The sequence below is a fragment of the Oncorhynchus masou genome, unplaced genomic scaffold (genome assembly GCF_036934945.1).
Source record: "Oncorhynchus masou masou isolate Uvic2021 unplaced genomic scaffold, UVic_Omas_1.1 unplaced_scaffold_962, whole genome shotgun sequence".
Taxonomy (NCBI): Eukaryota; Metazoa; Chordata; class Actinopteri; order Salmoniformes; family Salmonidae; genus Oncorhynchus; species Oncorhynchus masou.
Genome location: NW_027016119.1, coordinates 7,501 through 27,841, shown reverse-complemented (window position 1 = coordinate 27,841; position 20,341 = coordinate 7,501). Strand labels below are relative to the sequence as shown.

At 43.6% G+C, this 20,341-nt stretch overlaps 1 pseudogene; it reads left to right on the top strand.

Annotated features, from left to right (window-relative positions):
• LOC135538419 (bifunctional heparan sulfate N-deacetylase/N-sulfotransferase 4-like) overlaps positions 1 to 20,341 on the top strand; it is an 85,836-nt pseudogene that overhangs the window by 60,564 nt on the left and 4,931 nt on the right.

Here is a 20,341-nt window from a genome sequence, read left to right as displayed (position 1 = left end):
GTAATCTATGTTATTACATATCTATGATACAACTACCACCAGGGAATAGACTGGTAATCTATGTTATTATATATCTATGATACAACTACCACCAGGGAATAGACTGGTGATCTATGTTATTATATATCTATGATACAACTACCACCAGGGAATAGACTGGTGATCTATGTTATTATATATCTATGATACAATTACCACCAGGGAATAGACTGGTGATCTATGTTATTATATATCTATGATACAACTACCACCAGGGAATAGACTGGTAATCTATGTTATTACATATCTATGATACAACTACCACCAGGGAATAGACTGGTAATCTATGTTATTATATATCTATGATACAACTACCACCAGGGAATAGACTGGTAATCTATGTTATCTATGATACAACTACCACCAGGGAATAGACTGGTAATCTATGTTATTATATATATCTATGATACAACTACCACCAGGGAATAGACTGGTAAACTATGTTATCTATGATACAACTACCACCAGGGAATAGACTGGTGATCTATGTTATTATATATCTATGATACAACTACCACCAGGGAATAGACTGGTGATCTATGTTATTACATATCTATGATACAACTACCACCAGGGAATAGACTGGTAATCTATGTTATTACATATCTATGATACAACTACCACCAGGGAATAGACTGGTAATCTATGTTATTACATATCTATGATACAACTACCACCAGGGAATAGACTGGTGATCTATGTTATTATATATCTATGATACAACTACCACCAGGGAATAGACTGGTGATCTATGTTATTATATATCTATGATACAACTACCACCAGGGAATAGACTGGTAATCTATGTTATTACATATCTATGATACAACTACCACCAGGGAATAGACTGGTGATCTATGTTATTATATATCTATGATACAACTACCACCAGGGAATAGACTGGTAATCTATGTTATTATATATCTATGATACAACTACCACCAGGGAATAGACTGGTGATCTATGTTATTACATATCTATGATACAACTACCACCAGGGAATAGACTGGTAATCTATGTTATCTATGATACAACTACCACCAGGGAATAGACTGGTAATCTATGTTATTACATATCTATGATACAACTACCACCAGGGAATAGACTGGTGATCTATGTTATTATATATCTATGATACAACTACCACCAGGGAATAGACTGGTAATCTATGTTATTATATATCTATGATACAACTACCACCAGGGAATAGACTGGTAATCTATGTTATTTTATATCTATGTTACAACTCCCACCAGGGAATAGACTGGCAATCTATGTTATTATATATCTATGATACAACTACCACCAGGGAATAGACTGGTAATCTATGTTATTAAATATCTATGTGTCACGCCCTGGCCATAGTTTACTTTGTATGTTTCTATGTTTTGGTTGTTCAGGGTGTGATCTGAGTGGGCATTCTATGTTGGATGTCTTGTTTGTCTATTTCTGTGTTTGGCATGATATGGTTCTCAATCAGGGGCAGGTGTTAGTCAATGTCTCTGATTGGGAACCATATTTAGGTAGCCTGGGTTTCACTGTGTGTTTGTGGGTGATTGTTCCTGTCTCTGTGTTTTGCACCAGATAGGGCTGTTTAGGTTTTCGTACGTTTGTTATTTTGTTAGTTGATCGTGTATAGTTTCCGTATTAAATAAAATGAATCACAACTACGCTGCATTTTGGTCCGCTCCTCCTTCCCACAACGAAAGCCGTGACACTATGATACAACTACCACCAGGGAATAGCCTGGTAATCTACATTACTATATATCTATGATACAACTACCACCAGGGAATAGACTGGTAATCTACATTACTATATATCTATGATACAACTACCACCAGGGAATAGACTGGTAATCTATGTTACTATATATCTAGGATACAATTACCACCAGGGAATAGACTGGTAATCTATGTTACTATATATCTTGGATACAATTACCACCAGGGAATAGACTGGTAATCTATGTTACCATATATCTATTATTATACTTCCTGTCTAGGTATATGGAGTTGTTCCCGCTCCCATCTAACGTCACCAGTGACTTCCTGTTTGAGAAGAGCTCCGCCTACTTCCCCTCTGAAGACGCTCCTCGCCGGGAATAGCCCCTGCTGCCTAAAGCCAAGATACTGACGGTGCTGATCAACCCCTCAGACAGGGCTTATAGCTGGTACCAGGTACACACACACACACACACACACACACACACACACACACACACACACACACACACACACACACACACACAACGACCGTAACACACACTCCTATTCAACTCATGAGTTAAAATTGGAATTGAATTGGCCAAACACGACAGGATGCAGAATTTGAGTTTTGAGTTTGACAGGAAGTGCGTTATTAAATCACTTCCAGATATCAAAAGAATATATATTATTATTCATTTATTCATTTATTTATTCACTAATGCATTCTGGGAAATGTAGTATTCCCCCCCCATATTGAACAACATGTGTCAGTGATTAATCAAATGTAACAACTTTAAATATTCACATACAGTTTTTGTCAATTGTTTCATCAATACTTGATGTGCGTGTATATAATGACATGTTTGATATTTTATGATCAAAATATACAACGAGTGGACAAAACATTAAGAACACCTGTTCTTTCCATGACACAGACTGACCAGGTGTATCCAGGTGAAAGCTATGATCCCTTATTGATGTCACCTGTTAAATCCACTTCAATCAGTGTAGATGAAGGGGAGGAGACGGGTTAAATAAGGATTTTTAAGCCTTGAGACAATTGAGACAGTGATTGTGTCTGTGTGCCATTCAGAGGGTGAATGGGCAAGACAACAGGTTGAAGTGCCTTTGAACGGGGTGTGGCAGTAGGTGCCAGGGGGTTTGTGTCAAGAACTACAACGCTGCTGGGTTTTTCACGCTCAACAGTTTACCAAGCATGTCAAGAATGGTCCAACCACCCAAAAGACAAACTGTGGGAAGCATTGTAGTCAACATGGGTCAGCATCCCTGGGGAACGCTTTCAACACTTTCAACTCAATATCAGGAAGGTGTTCTTAACGTTTTGTTCACTCATTGTTTATCAAAATTCAGTCTTCTGTTTACTACTTCAATTCAGATTCAAGGTGTGTGTGTGTGTGTGTGTTCTAACGCGGTGTATTTCAGCACCAGAAGGCTCATGAGGAACGCACCGGGTCGATGCTCTCCTTCTATGATGTCATCAGCGCTCGACGCGGGGCGCCGTCCAACATCCGATCGCTACAGAACCTCTGTCTCACCCCGGGACTCTACAATAAACACCTAGAGAGATGGCTAACACACTACCCTGTTGACCAGGTACACACCCCAGGACTCTACTATAGACACCTAGAGAGATGGTTAACACCCCATGACTCTACTATAGACACCTAGAGAGATGGTTAACATTAGGACTCTACAATAAACACCTAGAGAGATGGCTAACACACTACCCTGTTGACCAGGTACACACCCCAGGACTCTACTATACACACCTAGAGAGATGGTTAACATTAGGACTCTACTATAGACACCTAGAGAGATGGTTAACATTAGGACTCTACTATAGACACCTAGAGAGATGGTTAACATTAGGACTCTACTATAGACTCCTAGAGAGATGGTTAACACACCAGGACTCTACTATAGACTCCTAGAGAGATGGTTAACACCCCAGGACTCTACTATAGACACCTAGAGAGATGGCTAACACCCCAGGACTACAATACACACCTAGAGAGATGGCTAACACCCCAGGACTACAATACACACCTAGAGAGATGGTTAACACCCCAGGACTCTACTATAGACACCTAGAGAGAAGGCTAACATTAGGACTCTACTATAGACACCTAGAGAGATGGTTAACACCCCAGGACTCTACAATAGACACCTAGAGAGATGGCTAACACACCAGGACTCTACTATAGACACCTAGAGAGATGGTTAACACCCCAGGACTCTACTATAGACACCTAGAGAGATGGTTAACACCCCAGGACTCTACAATACACACCTAGAGAGATGGTTAACACCCCAGGACTCTACAATAGACACCTAGAGAGATGGTTAACACCCCAGGACTCTACTATAGACACCTAGAGAGATGGCTAACACCCCAGGACTCTACAATACACACCTAGAGAGATGGTTAACACCCCAGGACTCTACTATAGACACCTAGAGAGATGGTTAACATTAGGACTCTACTATAGACACCTAGAGAGATGGCTAACACCCCAGGACTCTACTATACACACCTAGAGAGATGGTTAACATTAGGACTCTACTATAGACTCCTAGAGAGATGGCTAACACCCCAGGACTCTACAATATACACCTAGAGAGATGGTTAACACCCCAGGACTCTACTATACACACCTAGAGAGATGGTTAACATTAGGACTCTACTATACACACCTACAGAGATGGTTAACACCCCAGGACTCTACTATAGACACCTAGAGAGATGGCTAACACACCAGGACTCTACTATAGACACCTAGAGAGATGGCTAACACCCCAGGACTCTACTATAGACACCTAGAGAGATGGTTAACATTAGGACTCTACTATAGACACCTAGAGAGATGGTTAACACACCAGGACTCTACTATAGACACCTAGAGAGATGGTTAACACCCCAGGACTCTACTATAGACACCTAGAGAGATGGTTAACTCCCCAGGACTACAATACACACCTAGAGAGATGGTTAACATTAGGACTCTACTATAGACACCTAGAGAGATGGCTAACACCCCAGGACTCTACTATAGACACCTAGAGAGATGGTTAACATTAGGACTCTACTATAGACACCTAGAGAGATGGTTAACATTAGGACTCTACTATACACACCTAGAGAGATGGTTAACACCCCAGGACTCTACTATAGACACCTAGAGAGATGGTTAACACACCAGGACTCTACTATAGACTCCTAGAGAGATGGTTAACACCCCAGGACTCTACAATACACACCTAGAGAGATGGTTAACACCCCAGGACTCTACAATAGACACCTAGAGAGATGGTTAACACCCCAGGACTCTACTATACACACCTAGAGAGATGGTTAACACCCCAGGACTCTACTATAGACACCTAGAGAGATGGTTAACACCCCAGGACTCTACTATAGACACCTAGAGAGATGGCTAACATTAGGACTCTACTATAGACACCTAGAGAGATGGTTAACATTAGGACTCTACTATAGACACCTAGAGAGATGGTTAACACCCCAGGACTCTACTATAGACACCTAGAGAGATTGTTAACACCCCAGGACTCTACTATAGACACCTAGAGAGATGGTTAACACCCCAGGACTCTACTATAGACACCTAGAGAGATGGCTAACACCCCAGGACTCTACTATAGACACCTAGAGAGATGGTTAACACCCCAGGACTCTACTATAGACACCTAGAGAGATGGTTAACACCCCAGGACTCTACTATAGACACCTAGAGAGATGGTTAACATTAGGACTCTACTATAGACACCTAGAGAGATGGCTAACACCCCAGGACTCTACTATAGACACCTAGAGAGATGGCTAACACCCCAGGACTCTACTATAGACACCTAGAGAGATGGTTAACATTAGGACTCTACTATAGACACCTAGAGAGATGGTTAACATTAGGACTCTACTATAGACACCTAGAGAGATGGTTAACACCCCAGGACTCTACTATACACACCTAGAGAGATGGCTAACACACCAGGACTCTACTATAGACTCCTAGAGAGATGGCTAACACCCCAGGACTCTACAATACACACCTAGAGAGATGGTTAACACACCAGGACTCTACTATAGACACCTAGAGAGATGGCTAACACCCCAGGACTCTACTATAGACTCCTAGAGAGATGGTTAACACCCCAGGACTCTACTATACACACCTAGAGAGATGGCTAACACCCCAGGACTCTACTATAGACACCTAGAGAGATGGTTAACACCCCAGGACTCTACTATAGACACCTAGAGAGATGGCTAACACCCCAGGACTCTACAATACACACCTAGAGAGATGGTTAACACCCCAGGACTCTACTATAGACACCTAGAGAGATGGTTAACATTAGGACTCTACTATAGACACCTAGAGAGATGGCTAACACCCCAGGACTCTACTATACACACCTAGAGAGATGGTTAACATTAGGACTCTACTATAGACTCCTAGAGAGATGGCTAACACCCCAGGACTCTACAATATACACCTAGAGAGATGGTTAACACCCCAGGACTCTACTATACACACCTAGAGAGATGGTTAACATTAGGACTCTACTATACACACCTACAGAGATGGTTAACACCCCAGGACTCTACTATAGACAACTAGAGAGATGGCTAACACACCAGGACTCTACTATAGACACCTAGAGAGATGGCTAACACCCCAGGACTCTACTATAGACACCTAGAGAGATGGTTAACATTAGGACTCTACTATAGACACCTAGAGAGATGGTTAACACACCAGGACTCTACTATAGACACCTAGAGAGATGGTTAACACCCCAGGACTCTACTATAGACACCTAGAGAGATGGTTAACTCCCCAGGACTACAATACACACCTAGAGAGATGGTTAACATTAGGACTCTACTATAGACACCTAGAGAGATGGCTAACACCCCAGGACTCTACTATAGACACCTAGAGAGATGGTTAACATTAGGACTCTACTATAGACACCTAGAGAGATGGTTAACATTAGGACTCTACTATACACACCTAGAGAGATGGTTAACACACCAGGACTCTACTATAGACTCCTAGAGAGATGGTTAACACCCCAGGACTCTACAATACACACCTAGAGAGATGGTTAACACCCCAGGACTCTACAATAGACACCTAGAGAGATGGTTAACACCCCAGGACTCTACTATACACACCTAGAGAGATGGTTAACACCCCAGGACTCTACTATAGACACCTAGAGAGATGGTTAACACCCCAGGACTCTACTATAGACACCTAGAGAGATGGCTAACATTAGGACTCTACTATAGACACCTAGAGAGATGGTTAACATTAGGACTCTACTATAGACACCTAGAGAGATGGTTAACACCCCAGGACTCTACTATAGACACCTAGAGAGATGGTTAACACCCCAGGACTCTACTATAGACACCTAGAGAGATGGTTAACACCCCAGGACTCTACTATAGACACCTAGAGAGATGGCTAACACCCCAGGACTCTACTATAGACACCTAGAGAGATGGTTAACACCCCAGGACTCTACTATAGACACCTAGAGAGATGGTTAACACCCCAGGACTCTACTATAGACACCTAGAGAGATGGTTAACATTAGGACTCTACTATAGACACCTAGAGAGATGGCTAACACCCCAGGACTCTACTATAGACACCTAGAGAGATGGCTAACACCCCAGGACTCTACTATAGACACCTAGAGAGATGGTTAACATTAGGACTCTACTATAGACACCTAGAGAGATGGTTAACATTAGGACTCTACTATAGACACCTAGAGAGATGGTTAACACCCCAGGACTCTACTATACACACCTAGAGAGATGGCTAACACACCAGGACTCTACTATAGACTCCTAGAGAGATGGCTAACACCCCAGGACTCTACAATACACACCTAGAGAGATGGTTAACACACCAGGACTCTACTATAGACACCTAGAGAGATGGCTAACACCCCAGGACTCTACTATAGACTCCTAGAGAGATGGTTAACACCCCAGGACTCTACTATACACACCTAGAGAGATGGCTAACACCCCAGGACTCTACTACACACACCTAGAGAGATGGTTAACACCCCAGGACTCTACTATAGACACCTAGAGAGATGGCTAACACCCCAGGACTCTACTATAGACACCTAGAGAGATGGTTAACACCCCAGGACTCTACTATAGACACCTAGAGAGATGGCTAACACCCCAGGACTCTACAATACACACCTAGAGAGATGGTTAACACCCCAGGACTCTACTATAGACACCTAGAGAGATGGTTAACATTAGGACTCTACTATAGACACCTAGAGAGATGGCTAACACCCCAGGACTCTACAATATACACCTAGAGAGATGGTTAACACCCCAGGACTCTACTATACACACCTAGAGAGATGGTTAACATTAGGACTCTACTATACACACCTACAGAGATGGTTAACACCCCAGGACTCTACTATAGACAACTAGAGAGATGGCTAACACACCAGGACTCTACTATAGACACCTAGAGAGATGGCTAACACCCCAGGACTCTACTATAGACACCTAGAGAGATGGTTAACATTAGGACTCTACTATAGACACCTAGAGAGATGGTTAACACACCAGGACTCTACTATAGACACCTAGAGAGATGGTTAACACCCCAGGACTCTACTACAGACACCTAGAGATGGTTAACTCCAAAGGACTACAATACACACCTAGAGAGATGGTTAACATTAGGACTCTACTATAGACACCTAGAGAGATGGCTAACACCCCAGGACTCTACTATAGACACCTAGAGAGATGGTTAACATTAGGACTCTACTATAGACACCTAGAGAGATGGTTAACATTAGGACTCTACTATACACACCTAGAGAGATGGTTAACACCCCAGGACTCTACTATAGACACCTAGAGAGATGGTTAACACACCAGGACTCTACTATAGACTCCTAGAGAGATGGTTAACACCCCAGGACTCTACAATACACACCTAGAGAGATGGTTAACACCCCAGGACTCTACAATAGACACCTAGAGAGATGGTTAACACCCCAGGACTCTACTATAGACACCTAGAGAGATGGTTAACACCCCAGGACTCTACTATAGACACCTAGAGAGATGGCTAACATTAGGACTCTACTATAGACACCTAGAGAGATGGTTAACATTAGGACTCTACTATAGACACCTAGAGAGATGGTTAACACCCCAGGACTCTACTATAGACACCTAGAGAGATGGTTAACACCCCAGGACTCTACTATAGACACCTAGAGAGATGGTTAACACCCCAGGACTCTACTATAGACACCTAGAGAGATGGCTAACACCCCAGGACTCTACTATAGACACCTAGAGAGATGGTTAACACCCCAGGACTCTACTATAGACACCTAGAGAGATGGTTAACACCCCAGGACTCTACTATAGACACCTAGAGAGATGGTTAACATTAGGACTCTACTATAGACACCTAGAGAGATGGCTAACACCCCAGGACTCTACTATAGACACCTAGAGAGATGGTTAACACCCCAGGACTCTACTATAGACACCTAGAGAGATGGTTAACACCCCAGGACTCTACTATAGACACCTAGAGAGATGGTTAACATTAGGACTCTACTATAGACACCTAGAGAGATGGTTAACATTAGGACTCTACTATAGACACCTAGAGAGATGGTTAACACCCCAGGACTCTACTATACACACCTAGAGAGATGGCTAACACACCAGGACTCTACTATAGACTCCTAGAGAGATGGCTAACACCCCAGGACTCTACAATACACACCTAGAGAGATGGTTAACACACCAGGACTCTACTATAGACACCTAGAGAGATGGCTAACACCCCAGGACTCTACTATAGACTCCTAGAGAGATGGTTAACACCCCAGGACTCTACTATACACACCTAGAGAGATGGCTAACACCCCAGGACTCTACTATAGACACCTAGAGAGATGGTTAACACCCCAGGACTCTACTATAGACACCTAGAGAGATGGCTAACACCCCAGGACTCTACAATACACACCTAGAGAGATGGTTAACACCCCAGGACTCTACTATAGACACCTAGAGAGATGGTTAACATTAGGACTCTACTATAGACACCTAGAGAGATGGCTAACACCCCAGGACTCTACTATACACACCTAGAGAGATGGTTAACATTAGGACTCTACTATAGACTCCTAGAGAGATGGCTAACACCCCAGGACTCTACAATATACACCTAGAGAGATGGTTAACACCCCAGGACTCTACTATACACACCTAGAGAGATGGTTAACATTAGGACTCTACTATACACACCTACAGAGATGGTTAACACCCCAGGACTCTACTATAGACAACTAGAGAGATGGCTAACACACCAGGACTCTACTATAGACACCTAGAGAGATGGCTAACACCCCAGGACTCTACTATAGACACCTAGAGAGATGGTTAACATTAGGACTCTACTATAGACACCTAGAGAGATGGTTAACACACCAGGACTCTACTATAGACACCTAGAGAGATGGTTAACACCCCAGGACTCTACTATAGACACCTAGAGAGATGGTTAACTCCCCAGGACTACAATACACACCTAGAGAGATGGTTAACATTAGGACTCTACTATAGACACCTAGAGAGATGGCTAACACCCCAGGACTCTACTATAGACACCTAGAGAGATGGTTAACATTAGGACTCTACTATAGACACCTAGAGAGATGGTTAACATTAGGACTCTACTATACACACCTAGAGAGATGGTTAACACACCAGGACTCTACTATAGACTCCTAGAGAGATGGTTAACACCCCAGGACTCTACAATACACACCTAGAGAGATGGTTAACACCCCAGGACTCTACAATAGACACCTAGAGAGATGGTTAACACCCCAGGACTCTACTATACACACCTAGAGAGATGGTTAACACCCCAGGACTCTACTATAGACACCTAGAGAGATGGTTAACACCCCAGGACTCTACTATAGACACCTAGAGAGATGGCTAACATTAGGACTCTACTATAGACACCTAGAGAGATGGTTAACATTAGGACTCTACTATAGACACCTAGAGAGATGGTTAACACCCCAGGACTCTACTATAGACACCTAGAGAGATGGTTAACACCCCAGGACTCTACTATAGACACCTAGAGAGATGGTTAACACCCCAGGACTCTACTATAGACACCTAGAGAGATGGCTAACACCCCAGGACTCTACTATAGACACCTAGAGAGATGGTTAACACCCCAGGACTCTACTATAGACACCTAGAGAGATGGTTAACACCCCAGGACTCTACTATAGACACCTAGAGAGATGGTTAACATTAGGACTCTACTATAGACACCTAGAGAGATGGCTAACACCCCAGGACTCTACTATAGACACCTAGAGAGATGGCTAACACCCCAGGACTCTACTATAGACACCTAGAGAGATGGTTAACATTAGGACTCTACTATAGACACCTAGAGAGATGGTTAACATTAGGACTCTACTATAGACACCTAGAGAGATGGTTAACACCCCAGGACTCTACTATACACACCTAGAGAGATGGCTAACACACCAGGACTCTACTATAGACTCCTAGAGAGATGGCTAACACCCCAGGACTCTACAATACACACCTAGAGAGATGGTTAACACACCAGGACTCTACTATAGACACCTAGAGAGATGGCTAACACCCCAGGACTCTACTATAGACTCCTAGAGAGATGGTTAACACCCCAGGACTCTACTATACACACCTAGAGAGATGGCTAACACCCCAGGACTCTACTACACACACCTAGAGAGATGGTTAACACCCCAGGACTCTACTATAGACACCTAGAGAGATGGCTAACACCCCAGGACTCTACTATAGACACCTAGAGAGATGGTTAACACCCCAGGACTCTACTATAGACACCTAGAGAGATGGCTAACACCCCAGGACTCTACAATACACACCTAGAGAGATGGTTAACACCCCAGGACTCTACTATAGACACCTAGAGAGATGGTTAACATTAGGACTCTACTATAGACACCTAGAGAGATGGCTAACACCCCAGGACTCTACTATACACACCTAGAGAGATGGTTAACATTAGGACTCTACTATAGACTCCTAGAGAGATGGCTAACACCCCAGGACTCTACAATATACACCTAGAGAGATGGTTAACACCCCAGGACTCTACTATACACACCTAGAGAGATGGTTAACATTAGGACTCTACTATACACACCTACAGAGATGGTTAACACCCCAGGACTCTACTATAGACAACTAGAGAGATGGCTAACACACCAGGACTCTACTATAGACACCTAGAGAGATGGCTAACACCCCAGGACTCTACTATAGACACCTAGAGAGATGGTTAACATTAGGACTCTACTATAGACACCTAGAGAGATGGTTAACACACCAGGACTCTACTATAGACACCTAGAGAGATGGTTAACACCCCAGGACTCTACTACAGACACCTAGAGAGATGGTTAACTCCAAAGGACTACAATACACACCTAGAGAGATGGTTAACATTAGGACTCTACTATAGACACCTAGAGAGATGGCTAACACCCCAGGACTCTACTATAGACACCTAGAGAGATGGTTAACATTAGGACTCTACTATAGACACCTAGAGAGATGGTTAACATTAGGACTCTACTATACACACCTAGAGAGATGGTTAACACCCCAGGACTCTACTATAGACACCTAGAGAGATGGTTAACACACCAGGACTCTACTATAGACTCCTAGAGAGATGGTTAACACCCCAGGACTCTACAATACACACCTAGAGAGATGGTTAACACCCCAGGACTCTACAATAGACACCTAGAGAGATGGTTAACACCCCAGGACTCTACTATAGACACCTAGAGAGATGGTTAACACCCCAGGACTCTACTATAGACACCTAGAGAGATGGCTAACATTAGGACTCTACTATAGACACCTAGAGAGATGGTTAACATTAGGACTCTACTATAGACACCTAGAGAGATGGTTAACACCCCAGGACTCTACTATAGACACCTAGAGAGATGGTTAACACCCCAGGACTCTACTATAGACACCTAGAGAGATGGTTAACACCCCAGGACTCTACTATAGACACCTAGAGAGATGGCTAACACCCCAGGACTCTACTATAGACACCTAGAGAGATGGTTAACACCCCAGGACTCTACTATAGACACCTAGAGAGATGGTTAACACCCCAGGACTCTACTATAGACACCTAGAGAGATGGTTAACATTAGGACTCTACTATAGACACCTAGAGAGATGGCTAACACCCCAGGACTCTACTATAGACACCTAGAGAGATGGTTAACACCCCAGGACTCTACTATAGACACCTAGAGAGATGGTTAACACCCCAGGACTCTACTATAGACACCTAGAGAGATGGTTAACATTAGGACTCTACTATAGACACCTAGAGAGATGGTTAACATTAGGACTCTACTATAGACACCTAGAGAGATGGTTAACACCCCAGGACTCTACTATACACACCTAGAGAGATGGCTAACACACCAGGACTCTACTATAGACTCCTAGAGAGATGGCTAACACCCCAGGACTCTACAATACACACCTAGAGAGATGGTTAACACACCAGGACTCTACTATAGACACCTAGAGAGATGGCTAACACCCCAGGACTCTACTATAGACTCCTAGAGAGATGGTTAACACCCCAGGACTCTACTATACACACCTAGAGAGATGGCTAACACCCCAGGACTCTACTATAGACACCTAGAGAGATGGTTAACACCCCAGGACTCTACTATAGACACCTAGAGAGATGGCTAACACCCCAGGACTCTACAATACACACCTAGAGAGATGGTTAACACCCCAGGACTCTACTATAGACACCTAGAGAGATGGTTAACATTAGGACTCTACTATAGACACCTAGAGAGATGGCTAACACCCCAGGACTCTACTATACACACCTAGAGAGATGGTTAACATTAGGACTCTACTATAGACTCCTAGAGAGATGGCTAACACCCCAGGACTCTACAATATACACCTAGAGAGATGGTTAACACCCCAGGACTCTACTATACACACCTAGAGAGATGGTTAACATTAGGACTCTACTATACACACCTACAGAGATGGTTAACACCCCAGGACTCTACTATAGACAACTAGAGAGATGGCTAACACACCAGGACTCTACTATAGACACCTAGAGAGATGGCTAACACCCCAGGACTCTACTATAGACACCTAGAGAGATGGTTAACATTAGGACTCTACTATAGACACCTAGAGAGATGGTTAACACACCAGGACTCTACTATAGACACCTAGAGAGATGGTTAACACCCCAGGACTCTACTATAGACACCTAGAGAGATGGTTAACTCCCCAGGACTACAATACACACCTAGAGAGATGGTTAACATTAGGACTCTACTATAGACACCTAGAGAGATGGCTAACACCCCAGGACTCTACTATAGACACCTAGAGAGATGGTTAACATTAGGACTCTACTATAGACACCTAGAGAGATGGTTAACATTAGGACTCTACTATACACACCTAGAGAGATGGTTAACACACCAGGACTCTACTATAGACTCCTAGAGAGATGGTTAACACCCCAGGACTCTACAATACACACCTAGAGAGATGGTTAACACCCCAGGACTCTACAATAGACACCTAGAGAGATGGTTAACACCCCAGGACTCTACTATACACACCTAGAGAGATGGTTAACACCCCAGGACTCTACTATAGACACCTAGAGAGATGGTTAACACCCCAGGACTCTACTATAGACACCTAGAGAGATGGCTAACATTAGGACTCTACTATAGACACCTAGAGAGATGGTTAACATTAGGACTCTACTATAGACACCTAGAGAGATGGTTAACACCCCAGGACTCTACTATAGACACCTAGAGAGATGGTTAACACCCCAGGACTCTACTATAGACACCTAGAGAGATGGTTAACACCCCAGGACTCTACTATAGACACCTAGAGAGATGGCTAACACCCCAGGACTCTACTATAGACACCTAGAGAGATGGTTAACACCCCAGGACTCTACTATAGACACCTAGAGAGATGGTTAACACCCCAGGACTCTACTATAGACACCTAGAGAGATGGTTAACATTAGGACTCTACTATAGACACCTAGAGAGATGGCTAACACCCCAGGACTCTACTATAGACACCTAGAGAGATGGCTAACACCCCAGGACTCTACTATAGACACCTAGAGAGATGGTTAACATTAGGACTCTACTATAGACACCTAGAGAGATGGTTAACATTAGGACTCTACTATAGACACCTAGAGAGATGGTTAACACCCCAGGACTCTACTATACACACCTAGAGAGATGGCTAACACAAAAGGACTCTACTATAGACTCCTAGAGAGATGGCTAACACCCCAGGACTCTACAATACACACCTAGAGAGATGGTTAACACACCAGGACTCTACTATAGACACCTAGAGAGATGGCTAACACCCCAGGACTCTACTATAGACTCCTAGAGAGATGGTTAACACCCCAGGACTCTACTATACACACCTAGAGAGATGGCTAACACCCCAGGACTCTACTATACACACCTAGAGAGATGGTTAACACCCCAGGACTCTACTATAGACACCTAGAGAGATGGCTAACACCCCAGGACTCTACTATAGACACCTAGAGAGATGGTTAACACCCCAGGACTCTACTATAGACACCTAGAGAGATGGCTAACACCCCAGGACTCTACAATACACACCTAGAGAGATGGTTAACACCCCAGGACTCTACTATAGACACCTAGAGAGATGGTTAACATTAGGACTCTACTATAGACACCTAGAGAGATGGCTAACACCCCAGGACTCTACTATACACACCTAGAGAGATGGTTAACATTAGGACTCTACTATAGACTCCTAGAGAGATGGTTAACACCCCAGGACTCTACTATACACACCTAGAGAGATGGTTAACATTAGGACTCTACTATACACACCTACAGAGATGGTTAACACCCCAGGACTCTACTATAGACAACTAGAGAGATGGCTAACACACCAGGACTCTACTATAGACACCTAGAGAGATGGCTAACACCCCAGGACTCTACTATAGACACCTAGAGAGATGGTTAACATTAGGACTCTACTATAGACACCTAGAGAGATGGTTAACACACCAGGACTCTACTATAGACACCTAGAGAGATGGTTAACACCCCAGGACTCTACTACAGACACCTAGAGAGATGGTTAACTCCAAAGGACTACAATACACACCTAGAGAGATGGTTAACATTAGGACTCTACTATAGACACCTAGAGAGATGGCTAACACCCCAGGACTCTACTATAGACACCTAGAGAGATGGTTAACATTAGTACTCTACTATAGACACCTAGAGAGATGGTTAACATTAGGACTCTACTATACACACCTAGAGAGATGGTTAACACCCCAGGACTCTACTATAGACACCTAGAGAGATGGTTAACACACCAGGACTCTACTATAGACTCCTAGAGAGATGGTTAACACCCCAGGACTCTACAATACACACCTAGAGAGATGGTTAACACCCCAGGACTCTACAATAGACACCTAGAGAGATGGTTAACACCCCAGGACTCTACTATAGACACCTAGAGAGATGGTTAACACCCCAGGACTCTACTATAGACACCTAGAGAGATGGCTAACATTAGGACTCTACTATAGACACCTAGAGAGATGGTTAACATTAGGACTCTACTATAGACACCTAGAGAGATGGTTAACACCCCAGGACTCTACTATAGACACCTAGAGAGATGGTTAACACCCCAGGACTCTACTATAGACACCTAGAGAGATGGTTAACACCCCAGGACTCTACTATAGACACCTAGAGAGATGGCTAACACCCCAGGACTCTACTATAGACACCTAGAGAGATGGTTAACACCCCAGGACTCTACTATAGACACCTAGAGAGATGGTTAACACCCCAGGACTCTACTATAGACACCTAGAGAGATGGTTAACATTAGGACTCTACTATAGACACCTAGAGAGATGGCTAACACCCCAGGACTCTACTATAGACACCTAGAGAGATGGCTAACACCCCAGGACTCTACTATAGACACCTAGAGAGATGGTTAACATTAGGACTCTACTATAGACACCTAGAGAGATGGTTAACATTAGGACTCTACTATAGACACCTAGAGAGATGGTTAACACCCCAGGACTCTACTATACACACCTAGAGAGATGGCTAACACACCAGGACTCTACTATAGACTCCTAGAGAGATGGCTAACACCCCAGGACTCTACAATACACACCTAGAGAGATGGTTAACACACCAGGACTCTACTATAGACACCTAGAGAGATGGCTAACACCCCAGGACTCTACTATAGACTCCTAGAGAGATGGTTAACACCCCAGGACTCTACTATACACACCTAGAGAGATGGCTAACACCCCAGGACTCTACTATACACACCTAGAGAGATGGTTAACACCCCAGGACTCTACTATAGACACCTAGAGAGATGGCTAACACCCCAGGACTCTACTATAGACACCTAGAGAGATGGTTAACACCCCAGGACTCTACAATACACACCTAGAGAGATGGTTAACACCCCAGGACTCTACTATACACACCTAGAGAGATGGCTAACACACTACCCTGTTGACCAGGTACACACCCCAGGACTCTACTATACACACCTAGAGAGATGGTTAACATTAGGACTCTACTATAGACACCTAGAGAGATGGTTAACACCCCAGGACTCTACTATAGACACCTAGAGAGATGGTTAACATTAGGACTCTACTATAGACACCTAGAGAGATGGTTAACATTAGGACTCTACTATAGACACCTAGAGAGATGGTTAACACCCCAGGACTCTACAAGACACACCTAGAGAGATGGTTAACATTAGGACTCTACTATAGACACCTAGAGAGATGGTTAACACCCCAGGACTCTACTATAGACACCTAGAGAGATGGTTAACACCCCAGGACTCTACAATACACACCTAGAGAGATGGTTAACACCCCAGGACTCTACTATACACACCTAGAGAGATGGTTAACTCCCCAGGACTACAATACACACCTAGAGAGATGGTTAACATTAGGACTCTACTATAGACACCTAGAGAGATGGTTAACACCCCAGGACTCTACTATAGACACCTAGAGAGATGGTTAACACCCCAGGACTCTACAATACACACCTAGAGAGATGGTTAACACCCCAGGACTCTACTATACACACCTAGAGAGATGGTTAACTCCCCAGGACTACAATACACACCTAGAGAGATGGTTAACATTAGGACTCTACTATAGACTCCTAGTGAGATGGCTAACACACCAGGACTCTACTATAGACACCTAGAGAGATGGTTAACATTAGGACTCTACTATAGACTCCTAGTGAGATGGCTAACACACCAGGACTCTACTATAGACACCTAGAGAGATGGTTATCACCCCAGGACTCTACTATAGACACCTAGAGAGATGGCTAACACCCCAGGACTCTACTATAGACACCTAGAGAGATGGCTAACACCCCAGGACTCTACTATAGACACCTAGAGAGATGGCTAACACACCGGGACTCTACTATAGACACCTAGAGAGATGGTTAACACACCAGGACTCTACTATAGACTCCTAGAGAGATGGCTAACACACCAGGACTCTACTATAGACACCTAGAGAGATGGTTAACACCCCAGGACTCTACTATAGACACCTAGAGAGAAGGATTAACTTCTTGTTAATCCAACCATGTTGTCAGATTTCAAAAAGGCTTTACGGCGAAAGTATACCATGCGATTATCTGAGAACCCAGCAGACAAATCATTACAAACAGTAACCAGCCAAGTGGAAGAGTTACACAAGTCAGAAATAGAGATAAAATGAATCCCTTGCCTTTGATGATCTCCATATGGTTGCACTCACAAGACTCCCATTTACTCAATAAATGTTAGTTTTGTTCGATAAAGTCCCTCTTTATATCCAAAAACCTCCGTTTTGTTTGTGCGTTTTGTTCAATAATCCACAGGCTCAAAGGCAGTCATAACAGGCAAACATGTTTATAATCAATCCACAGGTTTTTTTTAGTCGTAATAATCAATGATATTTCAACCGGACAAAAGCTTTGTCAATATAAAAGGAAAACAAGAAAGGCTCTCTGTCGCGTGCATGAAAAACCTGCAGTGTCCACTCATTCAGAGTGAACTTACTCTCTCATTTTTCAGAATACAAGCCTGAAACCATTTCTAAAGACTGTTGACATCTAGTGGAAGCCATAGGAAGTGCAATTGGAGTCATAAGTCAATGGAATCCGTATAGGCAGCCAAAGGAAAACTACAACCATAAAAATTCCCACTTCCTGGATGGATTTTTCTCAGGTTTTCGCCTGCCAAACTTTGGAGTGTTTTCTATCCAAATCTACCAATTATATCCTATCTATCTATAGTTTCTGGGCCTGAGTAGCAGGCAGTTTACTTTGGGCACGGAGGTGAAAATACTGGCCCCCCCTCATGAAGTTTTAAAACAAATACCTTCCTGTCACGTAGTAGTATGTTGTAGTGTGTTATGGTCTGTCTGTCTGTCTGTCTGTCTGTCTGTCTGTCTGTCTGTCTGTCTGTCTGTCTGTACCTGTTTGTACCTGTCTGTCTGTCTGTCTGTCTGTCTGTACCTGTCTGTCTGTCTGTCTGTCTGTCTGTCTGTCTGTCTGTCTGTCTGTACCTGTCTGTGTCTGTCTGTCTGTCTGTCTGTCTGTCTGTACCTGTCTGTCTGTCTGTACCTGTCTGTCTGTCTGTCTGTACCTGTCTGTCTGTCTGTCTGTCTGTACCTGTCTGTCTGTCTGTCTGTCTGTCTGTCTGTCTGTCTGTCTGTCTGTCTGTCTGTCTGTCTGTCTGTCTGTCTGTCTGTCTGTCTGTCTGTCTGTCTGTCTGTATAGCTGATGGTTATAGATGTGTCTGTCGGTCTGTGTGTGTGTCTGTATAGCTGATGGTTATAGATGTGTGTCTGTCTGTCTGTCTGTCTGTGTGTATAGCTGATGGTTATAGATGTGTGTCTGTCTGTGTGTGTGTCTGTATAGCTGATGGTTATAGATGTGTGTCTGTCTGTGTGTGTGTCTGTATAGCTGATGGTTATAGATGTGTGTGTGTCTGTATAGCTGATGGTAATAGATGGACAGCAGTTGAGGAGAGATCCAGCTGCAGTGATGGAGGAGGTCCAGAAGGTCCTGGGAATCACTCCTCACTACAACTACACACAGACTCTACGGTACACACACACACACACACACACACACACACACACACACACACAGACACACACGCGTACAGACAGAAACACACACACACACACCTTTACGTTACATGACACTCCCACTTTCTCTCTCTGAACTACTGTCTCTCTCTCTCTCCAATGTTCTCT